The sequence below is a fragment of the Equus asinus genome, chromosome 4, assembly GCF_041296235.1.
Source record: "Equus asinus isolate D_3611 breed Donkey chromosome 4, EquAss-T2T_v2, whole genome shotgun sequence".
NCBI classification, from domain to species: Eukaryota; Metazoa; Chordata; class Mammalia; order Perissodactyla; family Equidae; genus Equus; species Equus asinus.
Genome location: NC_091793.1, coordinates 68,733,147 through 68,752,117, shown reverse-complemented (window position 1 = coordinate 68,752,117; position 18,971 = coordinate 68,733,147). Strand labels below are relative to the sequence as shown.

Sequence of the window (18,971 nt, the reverse complement as noted above, 5' to 3'; positions counted from 1 at the left end):
CTCCGTTTCCCCATCCCCACCCCACTCCCAGCCCTAAGCACTTACTGCTCTATTTTCTGTCTTTATCAATTTCTCTGTTCTGGACATTTTATATGAATGAAATCATACAATATGTGGTATTTAGGGCCTTGTTTCTCTCATTTAGCACAATATTTTCAAGATTCATCCATGTCGTAGCATGAATCAGTGCTTCATTCCTCATTATGGCTGGTCAACATTCCATTGCATGGATATACAACATTTTGTCTCTTCATCAGTTGCTGTCGTTTGGGATGTTTGCACCTTTTGGCTATTATGAATAATCTTGCTGTAAACATTCATGTACAAATTCTTTTTATTAAGATAATGTTTTTGGGGCCGGCCCGGTGGCGCAGCAGTTAAGTTCACACATTCCGCTTCGGTGGCCTGGGGTTCATTGGTTTGGATCCTGGGTGTCGACATGGCACTGCTTGGCAAGCCACGCTGTGGCAGGCGTCCCACCTATAAAGTAGAGGAAGATGGGCATGGACGTTAGCTCAGGGCCAGTCTTCCTCAGCAAAAAGAGGAGGATTGGCAGCAGTTAGCTCAACGCTAATCTTCCTCAAAAAAACAAAGATATTTTCATTTCTGTTGGAGAAATGTTTATGAACATTTGAAGAATGTTTTCATTCTTCATACACCTAGAAGTGGAAGTGCTGAGTTGTATGCTAACTCTATGTTTAATTGTTTGAGGAACTATCAGACTGTTTTCTAAAGTGTATGTACCATTTTACATTCCCACCAGCAGTGTAATAGGGCTCCAATTTCTCCACATCCTTGTCAACACTTATTATTGTCTGACTTTTTTATTCTAGCCATCATGGTAGTTGTGAGGTGGTATCTCATTGTGGTTTTGGTTTGCATTTCCCTGATGCCTAATGTTGAGCATCTTTTCATGTGCTTATTGGCCATTTCTAGATCTTCCCGAATAGACAGGTCATTTACCCATTTTTAAAATTGGGTTGTTTGTCTTATTATTGAGTTGTTAGAGTTCTTTATTCTGGACACAAGTCTCTTATCAGAAATATACTTTACAAATATTCTCCCCCATTCTGTAGGTTGTCATTTCACTTTTTTGATGGTGTCTTTTGAAGCACAAAAGTTTTTAATTTTGATGAAGTGCAATTTATTTACATTTTTCTTCATTGCTCATGGTTTTGGTGTCATATTCAGAATCCTTTGCTAAATCCAAGTTTATAAAGATATATGTTTTCTTCTAAGAGTTTTTATAGTTTGAGCTCTTACATTAAGGTCTTTGATCCATTTTGAGTTAATTTTCGTATATGGTATAAGGTTGGGGTCCAACTTCCTTTTCTGCATGTGGATATCATTTATCCCACCATCATTTGTTGAAAAAACTATTCTTTCCTCACTGAGTGGTCTTGGCACTAATGATGAAAATCAGTTAGCCATGGATGTGTGGATTTATTTCCAGACTCTCAGTTCTAGTCTATTGATCTATATCTGTCCTTGTGCCAGTGCCACAATGTCTTCATTACCATTGCTTTGTAGTTAAGTTTTGAAATAAAGAAGTGTGAATCCCCTTACTTTGTTCTTCTTTTCCAAGGTTGTTTTGGCTCTTCTGAGCCCCTTAATTTGCAGGTGAATTTTAGAATCAGCTTGTCAATTTCCACAAAAAAGTCAGCTGGATTCTAGTGGGGATTGTGTTGAGTCTGTAGCTTGCTTAGTCAAGTATTGCCATCTTAATGAGGTTAAGTCTTTCAATCCATGAATTTGGGATGTTTTCCAATTATTTAGATATTCTTTCATTTCTTTCAACAATGTTTTGTAGTTTTCAGTATAAATTTTGTACTTCTTTTGTTAAATTTATTCCTAAGTATTTTATTCTTTTTGATTCTATTTTATTTATTTATTTATTTATTTTAATTTTTCCTTTGTTCTCCCCAAAGCGCACACCTCCCCCCCCATACATAGTTGTATATTTTTAGTTGTGGGTCCTTCTAGTTTGGCATGTGGGACGCCGCCTCAGCATAGCTTGATGAGTGGTGCCGTGTCTGTGCCCAGGATCCAAACCTGCAAAACCCTGGGCTGCTGAAGCGGAGTGCACGAACTCAACCACTCGGCCATGGGGCCAGCCCCCTTCATTCTATTTTAAATGGAATTGTTTTCTTAATTTTATTTTCAGGTTGTTTATTGCAAATGTATAGAAATACAATTGATTTTTTTATATTGACCTGGTATCTTGCAACCTTGCTGAACTCATTTATTAATTCTGACAATTTTTTCATGGATTCCTTAGAATTTTCTGTATACAAGATCTTGTCATCTGCAAATATAATTTTACTTCTTCCTTTCCAATCTCAATTTCTTTTATTCATTTTTCTTGCTTAATTGACCTAGATAGAACCTCCAGCACAATGTTGAGCAGAAGTAGTGAGAGCAGACATCTTTCCTTGTTTCCAATCTTAGGGAGAAAGCATCCACTCCTTCACCATTAAATAAGATGTTAGCTGTGGGTTTTTTGTAGATGCCCTTTACCAGGCTGAGGAAGTTCCCTTTTATTCATAGTATATTAAGTGCTTTTATCATGAAAAGATGTTGAATTTTGTCAAATACTTTTTCTGTATCTGTTAAGATGATCATATGATTTTTGCTTTTTTATTTTACTAATGTGATTATTAATTGATTTTCAGATGTTGAGCCAGCCTTGCATTCATGAGAAAAATTCCACATGTATTTCATTTTATATGTTGCTGGATTCAGTCTGCTAGTATTTTCTTGAGAATTTTTGCATCTGTATCTGTAAGCGATATTGGTCTGTAGTGGGTTTTTTTGTGTGTGATGTTTTCGTCTGGTTTTGGTATCAGGTTAATACTTGCCTTTTAGAATGTCCTGGGTACTGTTCCCTCTTCTATTTTTTGGAAGTTTGTCAAGAATGGGTATTAATTACTCTTTAAATGTTTGGTAGAATTCAGCAGAGAAGCCATCTGGTCCTGGGCCTTTCTTTGTGGGTAGTTTTTTGATTATTCGTTTAATCTTTTCATTTGTTATAGGCCTATTCAATTGTCTATACTTCAGTCAGTTTCAGTAGTTTGTGTCTTTCTAGGAATTTTCCCACTTCATCTAAGTTATCTAATTTTCTGCATACAATTGTTCACAGTATTCCTTTATAATCCTTTTTATTTCTGCACAGTCAATAATAATATTGCCTCTTTCATTTCTTATAATTTAAGTCGTCTTTTTTTCTTGGTCAGTCTAGCAAAGGATTTGTCAATTCTTTTGATTTTTTCAAAGAACCACCTTTCAGCTTCATTGATTTTCTCTATTTTTTTCTATTCTCTAATTCATTAATTTCTACTCTAATCTTTATTATTTACTTCCTACTGCTTGCGTTAGCTTTAGTTTGCTCTTGTCTTTCCAGTGTCATAAGGTAGAAGGTTATTGATTTTAAATCTTTCTTCTTTCCTAATATAGTGATTAACAACTATAAATTTCCCTCTTAACACTGCTTTAGCTACATCCCATAAGTTTTGGTACATTGTTTATTCATTTTCACTCATATTAAAATATTTTCTGATTTCCTTTTTGATTTCTTCTTTGACCTGTGGTTATTTAAGAGTGTATTGTTTGGCTTCCACATATTTGCAAGTTTCCCAATTTTTTTTCCTGCTATTGATTTCTAATTTTATTCCATTATGGTCAGATAACATACTTTGTATTATTTCTCTCTCTTTAGACTTATTGGGGTTTGTTTTATGGCCTAGTATATGGTCTATCCTAGAGAATGTTCCATGGTTGCTGGAGAAGAATCTATAGACTATTGTTGTTGAGTAGAGTGTTCTATAGATATCTGATAGGTTTAGTTGGTTTATAGCGTTGTTCAAGTCTTCTGTTTCCTTTCTGTCTAGTTGTTCTATCCATTATTGAAAGTTGAATATTGAAGTCTGGAACTGTTATTGTTGAGTTGTCTACTTTTCCCTTCATTTCTATCAGTTTTTACTACATGTATTTTGATTCTCTGTTGTTAGATGCATATATGTTTATAATTGTTATATCTTACTGATGGATTGACTCTTCTTAACATTTAAAATATCCCTCTTTGTCTCTAGTAACATTTTTGTTTTAAAGTCTATTTTCTGTGATATCAGATATTACAATAGCTACTCCAATTTCTTGCAGTTGCTGTTTGCATGACATACGTTTTTTTGATCCTTTAAAGTTATCTGTATCTTTGAATATCATGTGTGTGTCCCATAGACAGCATATAGGTAATCATTCTTTTTATTCATTCTGACAATCTCTATCTTTTTACTGGATTATTTAATTCATTCACATTTAATGTGTTATTGATATAGTTGGATTTATGTCTGCCATTGCAGTTTTTGTTTTCTATGTCTCATGTCATGTTTGTTCCTCTATGCCTCATTTACTGCTTTCTTTTATGTTGAGATTTTCTAATGCAGCAATTTAATTTCTTTAATTTTTTTCACTATTTTTGAGGGTTTTTTTAAATAGTTGCCATGCAGTTTACCATATATTTATTAACTTACCCGAATCAGTTTCCAATTTATACTAGATTATTCAAGTGACATATAGAAATATTACTTCAATATAGCTCTATTTCCTTTCTACCTTTTTGTGGTATTATTGTTATACATATTACATCCATTTTGTTACCAAGCCAACAATATGTTATTATAATTATCAGTTTACCATCTGTAGTCATTTCCTTAGCCTGGTGCAGCTTTTCAGATGTTTTCAGATGCTTCCACCCACCTTCTTTGTGCTGTTATTGGCAAATACATCACACTTCTGTATGTTATAGGCCCAAATATGCATTCTATGCGTGTTATTTTATACAATTGCTTTTTAAATCCATTAGGAAAAGAAGGGAGAAAATACGCATTTTTACTCTCTTTTATAATTACATAATTATTTTTACCGGTGCTCTTTCTCTTGTGTGTGGATTCAAATTATCATCTGGGATCACTTGCTTTCACCCTAAAGAATGTCCTTTAGTATTTCTTGCAGGGTGGGTCTGACAACAATAAGTTCCCTCAGTTTTTATTTATCTTGGAAAGTCTTTATTTCGCTTTCATTCTTGAAAGATAGATTTTGTAGAGATAGGATTCTGGATTGCTGACTTTTTCTTTGAGCACTTTTGTTTATCCCACTGCCTTTTGGCTGCCATTGTTTTTGCTGAGAAGTTCATTAATCTTCCTGGGGTTCTGTTGTGAGGAGTGAGTCATCTTTCTCTTGCTACTTTCAAGATTTTCTCCTTCTATTTGCTTTCAACATTTTAACTATGATTTATCTATTTCTGTATCTCTTTACATTTATCCTACGTGGAGTTTGTTGAGCTCCCTGGATGTGTAGGTTATCATTCTTCAATAAATTTAAGAACTTTTAAGGCTTTATCTTTTCAAATGTTTTTCCGACTTCTTCCTCTCTTGCCTTTGCTTCTGGTATTCCCATTACATGTATATTGGTGTGCTCAATTGTGTCCCACATTTCTCTGAGGCTCTCTTTGCTTTTCTTTGTTCTTTTTTCTGGGTTCTTCCACTTACATAATCCCTACTGATATATCTTCAAGTTCATATATTCTTTCTTCTGCCAGTTCAAATCTACCATTGAGCCCTTGTAGTGAATTTTTTATTTGTTATTGTACTTTTAATTCCATAATTTACATTTAGTTCCTTTTAATAATTTCTCTTTTTATTGGTGTTCTCTATCTGATGCAACACTGTCAGCACACTATCCTTTACTTCCTTGATCATGGGTTCCTCAAGTTCTGTGAACATGTTTATAATGACCACTTTGAAGTCTTTTTCTAATAAATCTGACATCTAGTGTCTCTCACAGGCAGTCTCTGTTGCCTGCTTGTTTCCCAGTGTGTGAGTCATACTTTCATGTTTCTTTGCATGCCTTATAATCTTTTTGTTGGAAACTGGACATTTTAGACAATGTATTAAAGCAACTCTGGGTACTACTCTGCTCCCTCCCCCCTCCAAGGTCTTGTTATTGTTATTTTCTTGTTTATTTGTTTGGTGATTGGCTGGATTGTTTTAGCAAAGTTTATTTCCCTCCCACAGCATTCAGCCTTTGATGCTGCTCCTGGGAGGTACAGCTTTGGCTATGCTCACAGTCACCCTGGGAGGAAAGTGGCTTGGGAAGGGCTCTCTTCCTCTTCACCTGACCACACCCAGCTTTTAAACTCCATTCCTTGCTCCATTGTTTTCAACAATATCCTGGGGGCATAAATTGCTCTACAAGTTATCCAATCAAATTCTCGCTCCTTTTAAGAAATAGTTTCTGGGGGCTGGCCCCATGGTGCAGTGGTTAGGTTTGGTGCACTCTGCTTCAGTGGCCTGGGGTCTCGGTTTCAGATCCCCAGCACAGATCTAAATCACTGTGTCAGCCATGCTGTGGTGACAACCCCCCATATACAAAATAGAGGAAGGTTGGTACAGATGTTAGCTCAGGGCAAATCTTCCTCAGCAAAAGAAGAAAAAAAGAAATAGTTTCTGAGGTCAGTGTTTGATTTTTGTTCTAATCGTAGAAGGACTCCTCCCAGCTGTCTTATTCCCTGCTTCTGTCCCACAAAGCAGACAGCCTACAGTTTAACCTATATCTTGAATTTCCTCTCAAATGCTTCTCACCACACCTTCCACTGTTCTCGAGAGCACTATCAGGCTTGAACTTCCTCATTCTCTGTTGCAAATAAAATTGGTTTCTCTGGGAAGAGATAAGGCACTATTTGTTTTATGGCCTTTTTCTTCCCCCAGGAAAAATCTTCTGAGCCAAGGCTCTGGAGCTGTGGGTAGGGACAATAACAAGCTTCTCTCTGGGTGACACTCCTGCTGTAGCAACTGGGCATTCTGTGAGTGATGGTGGGGAAACAACCTGGGGTCCCCTCAGCTTGCCTTTCTTGGTGTGGAAGCTCCACCTTACAAGCCAGGGCATGGGGGGTTCAGAGCCCCAGTATGCTTGACACACCATGCCCAGGGTAAAGCCTCCATTCCCTGTGCAGGGGGAAAGGCTACCCCCACCTCTCAATCACCTCACCCAGGACTTAGCTTCACCAACAAGTAGTTGGGACTAGGATGAGAAATGCTGAAGTCTTGCTCCTCCCAGTAGTAAAGCCCTCTCGCTGGATGCTGGGGAGAGAGGGGTCCTGTGTTCTTGGCTGCAGAAGTCTGAAGGGGCGTCTCCACCTCACTGAGGCAGGGTGGGGGAGGGAGGGAGCAGTCTTGGTTCAAATACCACAGACTCTGGTTTCTTACAGAGTTTTCATAAATGTTCATAAATGTAACAGAGTTTTCATAGATGTTTCCTGTTTGCTGTTCACCCTTAGGACCGTGTTCCAGAGGCTTTAAATGTTTTGTTGCTTTGTTGGGCTTTTAAAAAATAGATTTCAACAGTTTCACTGGGGAGCAGGTCAGTGCAGCTCTTCAAATTGTCATGCTGGAAGTTGAGCTATATTTCATGTTTTTAAAAGTTTAAAATTTTTAAAAATGTATACCCAGGTCTATATTATGGTAGAAGTATTGAATATTTCAGGGAAGTTATCTAAAAGAGATGTAATAATCATTCAGATTCATGAATTTTCTTATTACTTTCTCCCTTAGTACTAGACAGTTCAGATTTAAGTTGCACTATACATAGTCCCTTATTTGATTTTATAAATTATGTGTATCTTTACATTTCTCTTAGAAATTGAGATTAGTTTCTATTTTGTTCACAGGCCCATCTTTATTCTAATTGCTTTTAGAAGATAAAACAAAAGACTACAATTAAACAATATCTCTGTAAGCCTCAAGGTGGCCTGTGTGTCATGGAATTGTCATCTGCCCGTTTGTTCTGGTGGTTTTAGGTTTATAGCAACGTTTCATAGATGGCTACTGGGAATATTGCATCCCTTACTTTATTTATGCAGCTTTGCCATTCCTTGTAGGTCTAGTATCTCTGTCATCCCTCTGGGTGCATTATTATATTCATTTTATTCACTGATCCTGTCTCAGGTGGTTCATTTCTTTTCTGTAGGTGGTAGATTTCCTTTTTGCCCTTTGTGCCTCATCCAGAAATCCTTCCATTCAGCTGCTTCAAAATGCTTTGTCCTGGTGTGCAGTGTATGGTAAAGAACCCATATATTTATTCTTTCTGTTCTTCCTCCTTCTTTCCTGACATGCCAAGATTCTGTATTTTATCATTTCCTCTCCATTTCAGGAAATTCCTTTGACCATTCTTTTAGTGTAGATCTGCAGGTGAAAAATTATCATAGTTTTCCTTCATCAAGAATGCTTTGATTTCCCTCTCCATTCTCGAGGGATATTTTCACTGGATGTAGAATTCTAGGTCAACAGTTCTTTTCTTTCAGTACCTGAAAAATGTTACGTCACTTCCTTCTGGCTTCCATGGTTTTTGATAAGAAATTCACTGTTATTTGAATTGTTTTTCACATAGAAATATAGTATATAGTGTTGTTTCTCTCTCACTGCTTTCACAATTTTTTCTTCCCTTTAGTTTTCTGGAGTTTGATCATGATATGTCTTGGCATGAACTTCTTTGGGTTTATCCTCTTTGGATTCACTCAGCTTCTTGAATCTGCCGATTTATGTATTTTGCCGAATTTGGTAGAGTTTCAGCCACTTTTTCTTTGATTGTTCTGTTGGCTTCACACTTTTCTTCCTCTCCTCTTGGATTCTGATCACATAAACATTAGGTCTTCTGTTATCATTTTACAGGTCCCTGAGGCCCTGTTCACTTTTTCAGTCTATTTTCTCTCTGTTGTTCAGACTGAGTGATTTCTGTCGCTCTGTCTTCAGGTTCACTGGTTCTTTTCTCTGTCCTCTTCATTCTACTGCTGAATCCATCCAGTAAGTTTTTCATTTCAGTTATTTTTTTACTTCAAAAATTGCCATTTTGTCCTTTTTTGTGTCTTCTATTTCTTTGCTAAGATGCTTTTTTTTTCTTTGCTGAGATTTTGTTTTCATTTGTTTCAAGTGTATTTGTAATTGCTTGTTGAAGCATTTTTACGATGGCTGTTTTTAAAATCCTTTTCAGATAATCCCAACATCTCTGAAATCTCAATGTTGTTGTTTGCTGACCATCTTTTCTCATTCAAGGTGAGATTTTCCTGGGTTTTGGAATAACAAGTGATGTTTTATTGTACCCTCAGCATTTGGGGCATTATGCTATGCAACTCTGGTTCTTACTTAAATTTTCTGTTTTAGCAGACATCCTCTGACACCGCTCCAGTGGAGAAAAAGTCAGGAGAGGTATGCCACCTCATTACTGCCAAATGGGGGCAGAAGTCCCTTGGTCTCCATTGGCACCCTGGAGACAAAGGGTACCATGTTACTGCTAGATGGAGGTGGAAACCCAGGCTCCCCACTAAGCCTCCTCTGATACCATCCTGATGGGGAAGGGAGGGGCAAATCATTGCTGTTCCCCACATGGTCTGCAATGACACTTCAGTGGGAACCTGGGAACCTCCTTACTGCCAAGGAGGGATGAAAGTCCCAGCTGCCCACTTGGCCTTCTCTGACACTACCACAGTAAGGGTTGTTGGGGCACCTTGTTACAGCCTGGGTGAAAGTCTCAAGTCCTACTTGGCTTTTGCTGAAGGGGATGGGGGGCATCACAGTTTTTTCTGTTGTGATTGACTGGAGTTGAGTGGTTATTGTCTAAAAGTTTTCTCTCTGCTAGGCTGCCCTTTTCCTGGTCCTTGGGCTAGACATAGCAGAGTTTTGTTGGGGCTTTTTTTGTCTATGCTTCTTGGCATTTTGAGTTGCTGACTGTAAAACCCAGATAATATACCCAGGGTATACTAGACAAGCAAACAAACAACAAACCCAGGGACTCGTCCTTGGGTCCCAAGGTCACTAGCCAATTTACTTTCTTCTCTTCACCTTTCAGAGTCTTCTTAGGTTTGTTGTATGTCTAATGCCCAGGGTTTTGGCTGTACTTAGCAGGAACAATAGGAAGAAGTGCCTAGCTTGGAATATATTCTCTGTGTAAGACAACATCTGTCTTGCCTTGTCCTAACCATTCTGTATAATTAAATGCTTTCCACTTCCCTTTCTCACCCTTCAGTTTGACATTCCTTGCTTCACCAGTCCTCAAAGAAGTTGATGGTAGGTGGCAAGGATAGGAAGGATTTGTTTGCAGTTTGTTTTTAAGAAAAAGTGGTGCTACCTGCCCCTAAACACCTCAGCCTTTCAGTACCACTAAGTTTCCTGGGAGAAAACAAATCCAAGAGCCACATGAGTAGTAGCTCCATGACACACATTTGTTTTTGCTTCAAAATCCACTGGTCATCTCCTATTTGTCCAAGGCACTGTGTAAATCCAGAAACCATCTCCCTGCTTGAAGTGGGGAAGGTATGCAGAAACATCTGATGGTATAATTCAATCCTGAAGAAAATACACCACTGGAGATTTACTTTAGCATCCTCAGCCAAATCTTTGGGTGAGTCAGCCTTCAGTGGATAGAGGCCTTCATATTTCCTGGCATGGAGAAGCGGGGATGCCTTGATGAGCATCTCCCCAGCTTAGCTTCTGAATCAGTTGGGCAGTCTGCAGGGTAGGACCCTGGAGTCCACTCAGATCCACCCTCAGTACCCCATTCCTTGTCTCAACACGCCCCAGTGTGAGGGAGAGAAAGCTTGCTTTGCCCCATGGTGGCTTGGGTGTAAAACCCCATCCAGGCACTTACTAGCTGTTGTGAATTTGGCCACATTTCCTAAACTCTAAACCTCTGTTACTTCCTCTGTAAAATGGGAATAATAGAAGCTAACTTATGGAGTTGTTATAAGGAATAGAAATGGTATGTGAAGTTTCTGGAATGTAATTTCCTTTTGATATATGTAAGCTATTATCATAGTTAAAGAACTCCAGTGTATAAAAGGCTTCCAGTGTAAATATTTTAGACATCATGAGAAGTGCGCCCGTGTACACGTGTGTGTGTGTGTGCGCGTGTGCATGTGTGTGGATGGTTATATTTTCCAGTGAGGGGGGTGGTACTGGAAGCATATTTTGCATACAACTGCTAACTTCAAACCAGCCCTATTCCTCAGCCGTTACTCCCCTGTCTTGGCCCCGCCTCCATGAAACCTTGAGCCAGCCAGTTTAACGACAAGGTTATATTGTCCTTGTTTTTTCCACATTAAATATTTAAGATGCTTAAAATTTCCTGTGCCAAAGGAACATTCTAATCTCACAGCTTGCAGCCAAGCCCAGAAACACAGGAGCATGTTAAAAGGCCTCCCTCAAGCTAAGGGTAAGCATTAATGGAGTACAGTTCTTAGCCGATCATGGATTAACAGGGAGGATTAGCATATAAATAAGACTTCTTTGAATTTATGACCACACTAATATCACTTTTTCCATTCACTTTTCTTAGCTGAGCTGTAAGGTTCCTGGGTTTTACTGTTCTGATTAAACAGTTAATCTGAGTGTAACTGTCGATAGTCCTTAGATGCTGTCATTTGGCCTGAAGAAGATTGAATCAGTCAGGCATATCTACAAGTCTGGGCATGGCAAGATTTCATCTACATGCCGATTCCCATTGCTTTGGAATGGCTGCCTGGAGAAGATGGAGACAGATTCTGTGGCCTAATCAGGCCTAGCTAAGAAAGAGAGTGTAATTGATCTGTCGTGTCTGCAATGGGCTAAAAGATGGGGAAGTCCAAGACGCGCTGGGTGCTTGCAATCCCCGCATACCCCAGAGCAGGGCTGGCAAACTCTTCTGTCAAAGGCCAAATATAAAGTAAACATTTTAAGTTTGTAGGCTAAATAGCAATCTCTGTCACATATTTTTCTTCCTTCTCTTCCTCCTCTTTTTTTTTTAAACATTCATTTCAAAACATAAAAACCATTTATAGCTTGTGGGGCATACCAAAACAGACCATCTGCTGGGTTTGGCCCACAAGCTGTATAGCTTGTCAATCTCTACAATAGAGGCTTAAACATTAATTGCCCTCATTTATGCAAATATAACAATCTTTTTAGCATACATTCTGGTCAGAATTGCTTTTCCTGAAAACATATAATTGAGTGAAAACAATATTAATATCTAACTTGTTTTTTCATAAAAAGCAATTCTTTTAAAAAGTAACATAAATATTAAGGAACTGATATCAACAAGAAAAAGATAAAATTATAGAGCAAGTCTTAAAGAAATGTAGCACTCACACACCAACACCATTCAGTTAACCTAAATAGCAATTTCTCTGTTTATGAACTTTGTGTGTATCTTCCTTTGATGCAAAAAAAACCCAAAAAACTGTAGACTTCTCCACTCATGCTTGCTTTGGGCTGGTCCACGGTGGCCCACAGGTGGCTTCTGTCTGTTCTGGTTACGGTTTTACAGCTCCTGTGGCATCTTACTTACAATTGCTGACATGAGATGTCATTTGAAAAACCCCTTTAGCTCAAAGATGTTTTTTTCTCTCTCCTAAGTTCTTCCAAAAAGAAATCTATCTTTCTGTTTTCTTTTCACTCATCATTAGAATAGAAAAAAGAAATTCCATGGGTTGAGGATAGTCCACAACTTACAATTCTCCATGGCCCCCACTTTCCCATCACTATAAAGAAATAATATAAGGTGTAACTGATGTGTATTTGAATAATTTGTCGGCTGAACAAGTTGCTGGATTTAGAGTGAACCCCTTCTTTCCTCTCTGAGCTGCTTCCTGTTCACTCGTAACCTAGTTGTGATCAAACTCTGAGCTACTGAGAACGATATCGCCGAGTGAGTTATCTACAAGCAGTGTCATTTACCCCCCAAAATTTCTGCCCCAGACTGTAGATCAACCTTTTTTGCTTTTCAATGCTGAGCCTTAAATGGGTCTTTTTGGTTTTTTAAACAAGAGAGTTCTGGAATGTGCAGCCGAATCATGCAAAGATTTTTCTCTCAGCTTTTTGAGGTCTAATCAACATGTAATAAACTGCATATATTTAAAATAAAAATTATGTTAAGTTTTGACACGTGTATACTTGGAGACCATCATAACCAAGTCAATGAACGTGACCATCAGTCACAGAAGTTTCCACCTGCCCTGGGCAGCCCCTCCTTTTTGCCCCTGTCCTTCCATAGCAACTGCTGGTCTGCTATCTGTCATCAGAGCTTGGTTGGTATTCTTGAAAGTTTTATCTAGATGTAATTATACAGTACATATAAATTTTTTTTGCTTCTTTCATTCCACGTAATTAATCTGAGATTCATCTGTCTTGTAGCGTGTTATCAATAGTTCATTCTTTTTTATTGTTGAGTAGTACTTCATTATACGGACATACCACACTTATTTATCTATTCTTTTTTTTTTTGGCCCATAATCAAAACTTTATTGAAAAAGTGGCACCAAAATAGGAGGTCGCTGTTGTGTACCTTATGGAATTAAACATAATTACATTATCCTGGTAGACTAACCAGAATGACTGAACTAATAAGGCTTTCTGAGATATGACGCAGATTCGGGAAGCTGTGAGGATCCTTCAGGCTGCCTTCTTCCGGGTGAACAGCCCTCTGTGGGTTGGCCTTCCCTCCTGGTGGCTGGCACAACACCATTGAACGACCTGCACAAAGAACCGCCGTCTCAGCATGGCCGGGAACTGTGGGAGTCTTGTAGCAACCTGGATGTTTCACATGGATAAAATAAGAATTTGGGCTCTGAACCAGCAATTTCTTTTTGTTTTTTTGTTTTCCTCTTCCAAGGATGGATGTAGTAAATCTCTAGCAAAAGGCATGTTGATTCTTTTACAAGCCCAGTCCATCCAGATCTCTCTCTAGTCACCTTTTAGTGGAAATATGAGTTGTTTCCAGTTTGGGGCTATTACAAATAAAGTTGCTATGAATATTTTTGTACCAATCTTTGTATGGATATTTGTTTTCCCTTGGGTAAAGACCTAGGAGTGGAATGGCTGCATCACACAGTAGGTATACATTTAGCTTTTTAAGCAACTGCCAGTCTCTTCCATAGTGGGCGTACGATAACATTCCCCCCAGCAGTGTGTAAGAGTTGCAGTTCCGACACCTCCTCACCAACACGCGGTGTGACCAGTCCTTTTAAAGTTGGACATTCTAACAGGTGTGTAGCGGAATCTCACTGTGGTTTTACTTGCATCCGTCTAAGGGCTGGTGATGTTGAGCATCTTTTCATGTGAGTGTTTGCCACTCACCATTTTGGTGAAGAGTCTATTCAAATCTTTTGCCTACCTTTTTTAACTGGGTTGTTTGTTTTCTTATTATTGAGTTTCTCAATATAGTTGTATATTTCTCAATATATAGATAGTTCTTTCTACATCCTAGATACAAGCTCTCTATTAAATATATGTTTTTGCAAAGATTTTTTTCCCAGCCTGACTTGTCTTTTCATTCTCTGAGAGTGTCTTACGAAGAGCAGAACTTTTTCATTCTAGTGAAGTCCAATATATTAATTTGGCTTTTTCATGGATCAAACTTTTGGTTTCACATCAAAGAAATCTTTGTCGAACCCAGTGTCACAAAGATGTTCTTTTAAGATTTCTTCTAGAAGTTTGATAGTTTTAACAATTTTACATTTGGGTCTATAATCCATCTTAAGTTCATTTCAAGTACAGCTTAGGAATATAACTCGTCCTGGGTTAATTTTTATATATAGTGTGAAGTTTGAGTCAAAGTTTATTTTTTCACATATAGAAATCTAATTGTGGTAGAACCATTTAATGAAAAAACTATACTTTCTGCACCAAATGGCCTTTGAATATTTGTCAAAAATCGGTTGTTAATATATGTGTGGGTACCTTTACATACTCTCAGTTCTGTTCCATTTATCTATTTGTCTGTCCTGACAGCAATGCTACATTGTTTTGATCAGGAGTCTGCAAATGACAACCCCTCGCCAACTGCTTATTGTGTAAATAAAGCTTTGTTGGAGCAGAGACGCCCTTTCTCATTTACGTATTGTCTATGTCTGCTCGCACGCTATAATGTCAACACTGAGTGGTGGTGACAGAGACCACATGGCCCATAAGCCTAAAATATTTACTGTTAGATCCTTTAAGAAAAATTTGCTGACCCCTGGTCTTGCTTACTGTAGCTTTATAATAAGTCTTGAAATCTGGTAGTGTTAGTACTCTTTATTCTTATTTTTCAAAGTTATTTTGGCTAGTCTGGGTCCTTTGCCTTCCTATATGAATTTTAGAATCAACTTATCAATTTCTACAAGAAAGCCTGGTGGGATTTTGGTTGAGATTGCACTGAATCCTAAGATCAGGTTGAGGTAGAACCGACATCTTAACATTGTTGAGTTTTTCAGTCCAAGGACAAGTTATAGCACTTCATTTATTTGGATCTTCCTTAATTTCTCTCAGTAGCATTTTGTAGTTTTCAGCGTACAGGTCTTGCACGTCTTTTCCTTTCAGTTTCTGATTGTTTCTTGCTAGGTATATAGAAATGTAGTCGATTTATACATATTCATCTTGCATCCTGCAACCTTACCAAACTGACTTATTAGTTCTAGTAACTTTCATAAGTTCCATCAGATTTTCTACATAGATGGTCATGTCTAATGTAAAGAAATAAAGACGTTTTACTTCCTTTCCAATACGGATGGCAGACGTGCGTGCGTGCGTGTGTGTGTGCGTGCGCACGCCTTGTGGCGCTGGTTAGGCTCTCCAGATGAACAGATGTGGTGAGAGTAGATATCCCTCTCTTGTTCCTGATTTTAAGGTGAAAGCATTCAGTCTTTCACAGTTAGGTATGGTGGTAGCTATAGGATTTTTGCAAATGCCTTTTGTCAGGTTGAGGAAGTGTCTTTCTATTCCTAGTTGCTAATTTTCTTTTAAATCAGAAATGGATGGTAGACTTTCCAAATACTTTGACTGCATCTCTTTAAATTTTTTTTTTTTAAGTTTGTTAACGTGGTGAATTACACTGGTTGATTTTGAATGTTAAATCAATTTTACATTCTTGGGATAAACCTTACTTGTATTATCTGTTCTATATGTTATTGAATTTACTTTGCCAAATTTTTATTTAAAGTTTTTACATGTGTATTTATGAGGGACATTGGTCTGTAACTTTCTTTCATTTAATGTTTTCATCTTTCTCTTTTTGTATCAGGGTACTGCTGGCCCCGTAGAACGAAAAGTGAAGTATTATTCGCTTCTCTTCACTTTTTTGGAATAGTAAGTGAATTGGTATCATTTCTTCCTTAAATATTTGAAAAAATTAATCAGTGAAACCATCTGAGCCTGAAATGTTTTTTTGTGTTTGTATGGGAAAACCTTTAACCAAAAATTCAAATACTTTTATATATATGAGGCTATTCTGTTTATCTGTTTCTTCTCGAGTAAACTTTGGTCATCTAGTTCATCTAGATAATTGAATTTATTGGCATGAAGTTGTTCATAGTATTTCTTTTTTATCTTTTTAATATTTGTAGAAACTGTAGTGATGGCGCCTCACTTCTCTCAATCCCGATGCTGATAATATGCATTTTCTTTTATCCTTGATCAGTCTGGCTAGATGTTTATCAATTTTACTGATTTTCTCAAAGAACTATCCTTTGGTTTCATTGATTTTCTTTATTTTTATGTTCTTTATCTTGTTGAATTCTGTTCTGGTCTTTACTATTTACTTTATTCTTCTTACTCTGGTTTTACTCTGTTTTTCTTTTTCTGGTTTTTAAAGGCAGAAGCTGAGGTCATTGATTTGGTGCCTTCTTTCTTTTCTAATATAGTTGTTTAGTACTGTAAATTTCCCTCTCAGTACTGCTTTCACAGCATCCACAAATTTTGATATGTTGTGTTTTCAGTTTCATTCAGTTAAGAATACTTTCTCAAATTCCTTTTTATTTGTTCTTTGATCCATAAATTTGTGTTATTAGTTTCCAAACATTTGAGAGTTTTCTGTTATTGGTTTATCATTTAATTCCGACATACTTCTATGATGTGCTAACTCTCTATGGCTCCTATAAGTGACCGCAAACTTAGCAGCTTCCCACAACACACGTTTCCTATCTTACAGTCCTACGATCCAGGAGTCTGACACGGGTCTCACCGGATAAGATCAAGGTGCTAGCAGGACTGCGTCCCTTCTGGAGCCTCCAGGGGACAATCTGTTTCCCTGCCCTCCTAGCATCCAGAGGCTGCCCACATGTCTTGGCTCACGGACTCCTTCCCCCTTCTTCAAAACCAGAAATGTTGGATTGAGTCCTTATGCTGCCATAGCTCTGCTTCTTTCTCTCCTTTGCTCTTCCACTTATAAGAGGCCAGGATAATTACACTGTGATTACATTGGGCCGGAATAATACCCCTATCTCAAGGTCAGCTGATTAGCAGTCTTTTGATTTTTTTATTATTTTTTATTTTTTGAATATTGGCACCTGCACTAATATCTGTTGCCAATCTTTTTTTTCTTCTCCTCCCCAAAGGCCCCCAGTACATACTCGTATATTCTAGCTGTGAGTTCCTCTGGTCATGCTATATGGGATGCTGCCTCAACATGACCTGATGAGTGGTGCCGTATCCGCTCCCAGGATCCGAACCAGCAAAACCCTGGGCCTCCGAAGCAGAGCACACAAACAACCACTCAGCCACGGGGCCAGCCCCTGATTAGCAATCTTAATTCCCCTTTTCCATATAACCTAACATATTTACAAGGCCCTAGGATTAGGATTAGGATGCAGATAACTTTGGGGAGTCGCTATTTTACCTACTACAAGTAATTTGAATTCTTTTAAATTTATTTAGATCTATGGTCCAAAATGTTGTCTATCTTGGTAAATGCTCCATGTGCAATTGAAAGGAGTGTGTATTCTGTTGTGGTTGAGTAGAGTGTTGTATAAATGTCAATTAGATCAAGTTGGTTGATAATGTTACTCTCAGGACGTCTGTAACCTTACTGTTTTTCTGTCTACTTTTCTATAAATTACTGAGAGAGAAGTGTTGAAATCTTTGACTGTAATTTTAGTTTTGTGTATTTCTCCATGCAGTCTATCAGTTTTTGCTTCCTATGTTTTGAAGCTCTGCCGTTAAATGCATAAACATTTAGGACTGTCGTGTCTTCTTCATGAGTTGACTCCATCACTATGAAATGATACTCTTTGTCCATGGTAATAGTCTTTGCTCTGAAATCTATCTTGCCTGGTACTAATATAGACACTCTGGGTTTCTTTAATCTAGTGTTAGTGTAAGTGAACACACTGGGTTTGTCTCTTGGTGAGCGTGGAGCCAAAAACCACAACCAAGGCAGAGTAGGTAAAGAAAGCTTTGTCACCTGCATAAGCAATGGAGAACACTGGGGGTAGCTCCCAAAGCAGCGTCTCCCTGAACAAGGGTTTGAGGGGTCCTTTTGTTGTTTGATAAGAGTCTAGTTCATGAATGTTCAGTTAAGGGAGAGGTGGGAGATTGAGGTTCATTGTCTAACAGTCATGTACTTTTAAGGCACACGTGTGGCATGTGCACATGCCACCACATACGTCGCATGATCTAAAAATGGCTGCTTTCCTCCTAGAGGAGGAGAATTTAAGATGTTAGTGAGGACAGGTCACCTTAGTGCAGTTAGAGCTGAGTTTAGCTGGAATGGAGTAGCTGTCTTGCGAGCAGTCTCTGCGCTTGGGTCCTTCCTGTTTCTCTGGAGCCTTGTCTGAAAAACGTCTCATAGTCTCTGTTAGCTGTTAACCAACTCCTCCAGTATCCTTTTCTCTACCTATCTTCCTGGCTACCTGGTTACATTGGCATGGTATAACCGTTTCCATCCCTTCACTTTTAACCTATCTGTGTCTTTAAGCTTAGAGCACGTTTTATATGCAGCGTGTATTTATGTCTTCCCTTTCCATACAATCTGACGATGTCTGTTTTAACTGGGATGTTTAAACCACTTATATTTAACGTTATTGCTGATACATTATTACTTAAATATAACATCTTATTGTTTATTTCCTATTTTTTCCAACTGCTTTTGTTCCTCCTTACTCTTTTCTGATCTCTTTCAAGTTAATCAAATAT

The 18,971-nt window shown here is 38.0% G+C and overlaps 1 pseudogene; it reads right to left on the bottom strand.

Annotated features, from left to right (window-relative positions):
- Positions 1–13,423: 13,423 nt before the first annotated feature.
- On the bottom strand, positions 13,424–13,727 carry LOC106823633 (small ribosomal subunit protein eS27-like pseudogene; annotated as a pseudogene).
- Positions 13,728–18,971: the final 5,244 nt, after the last annotated feature.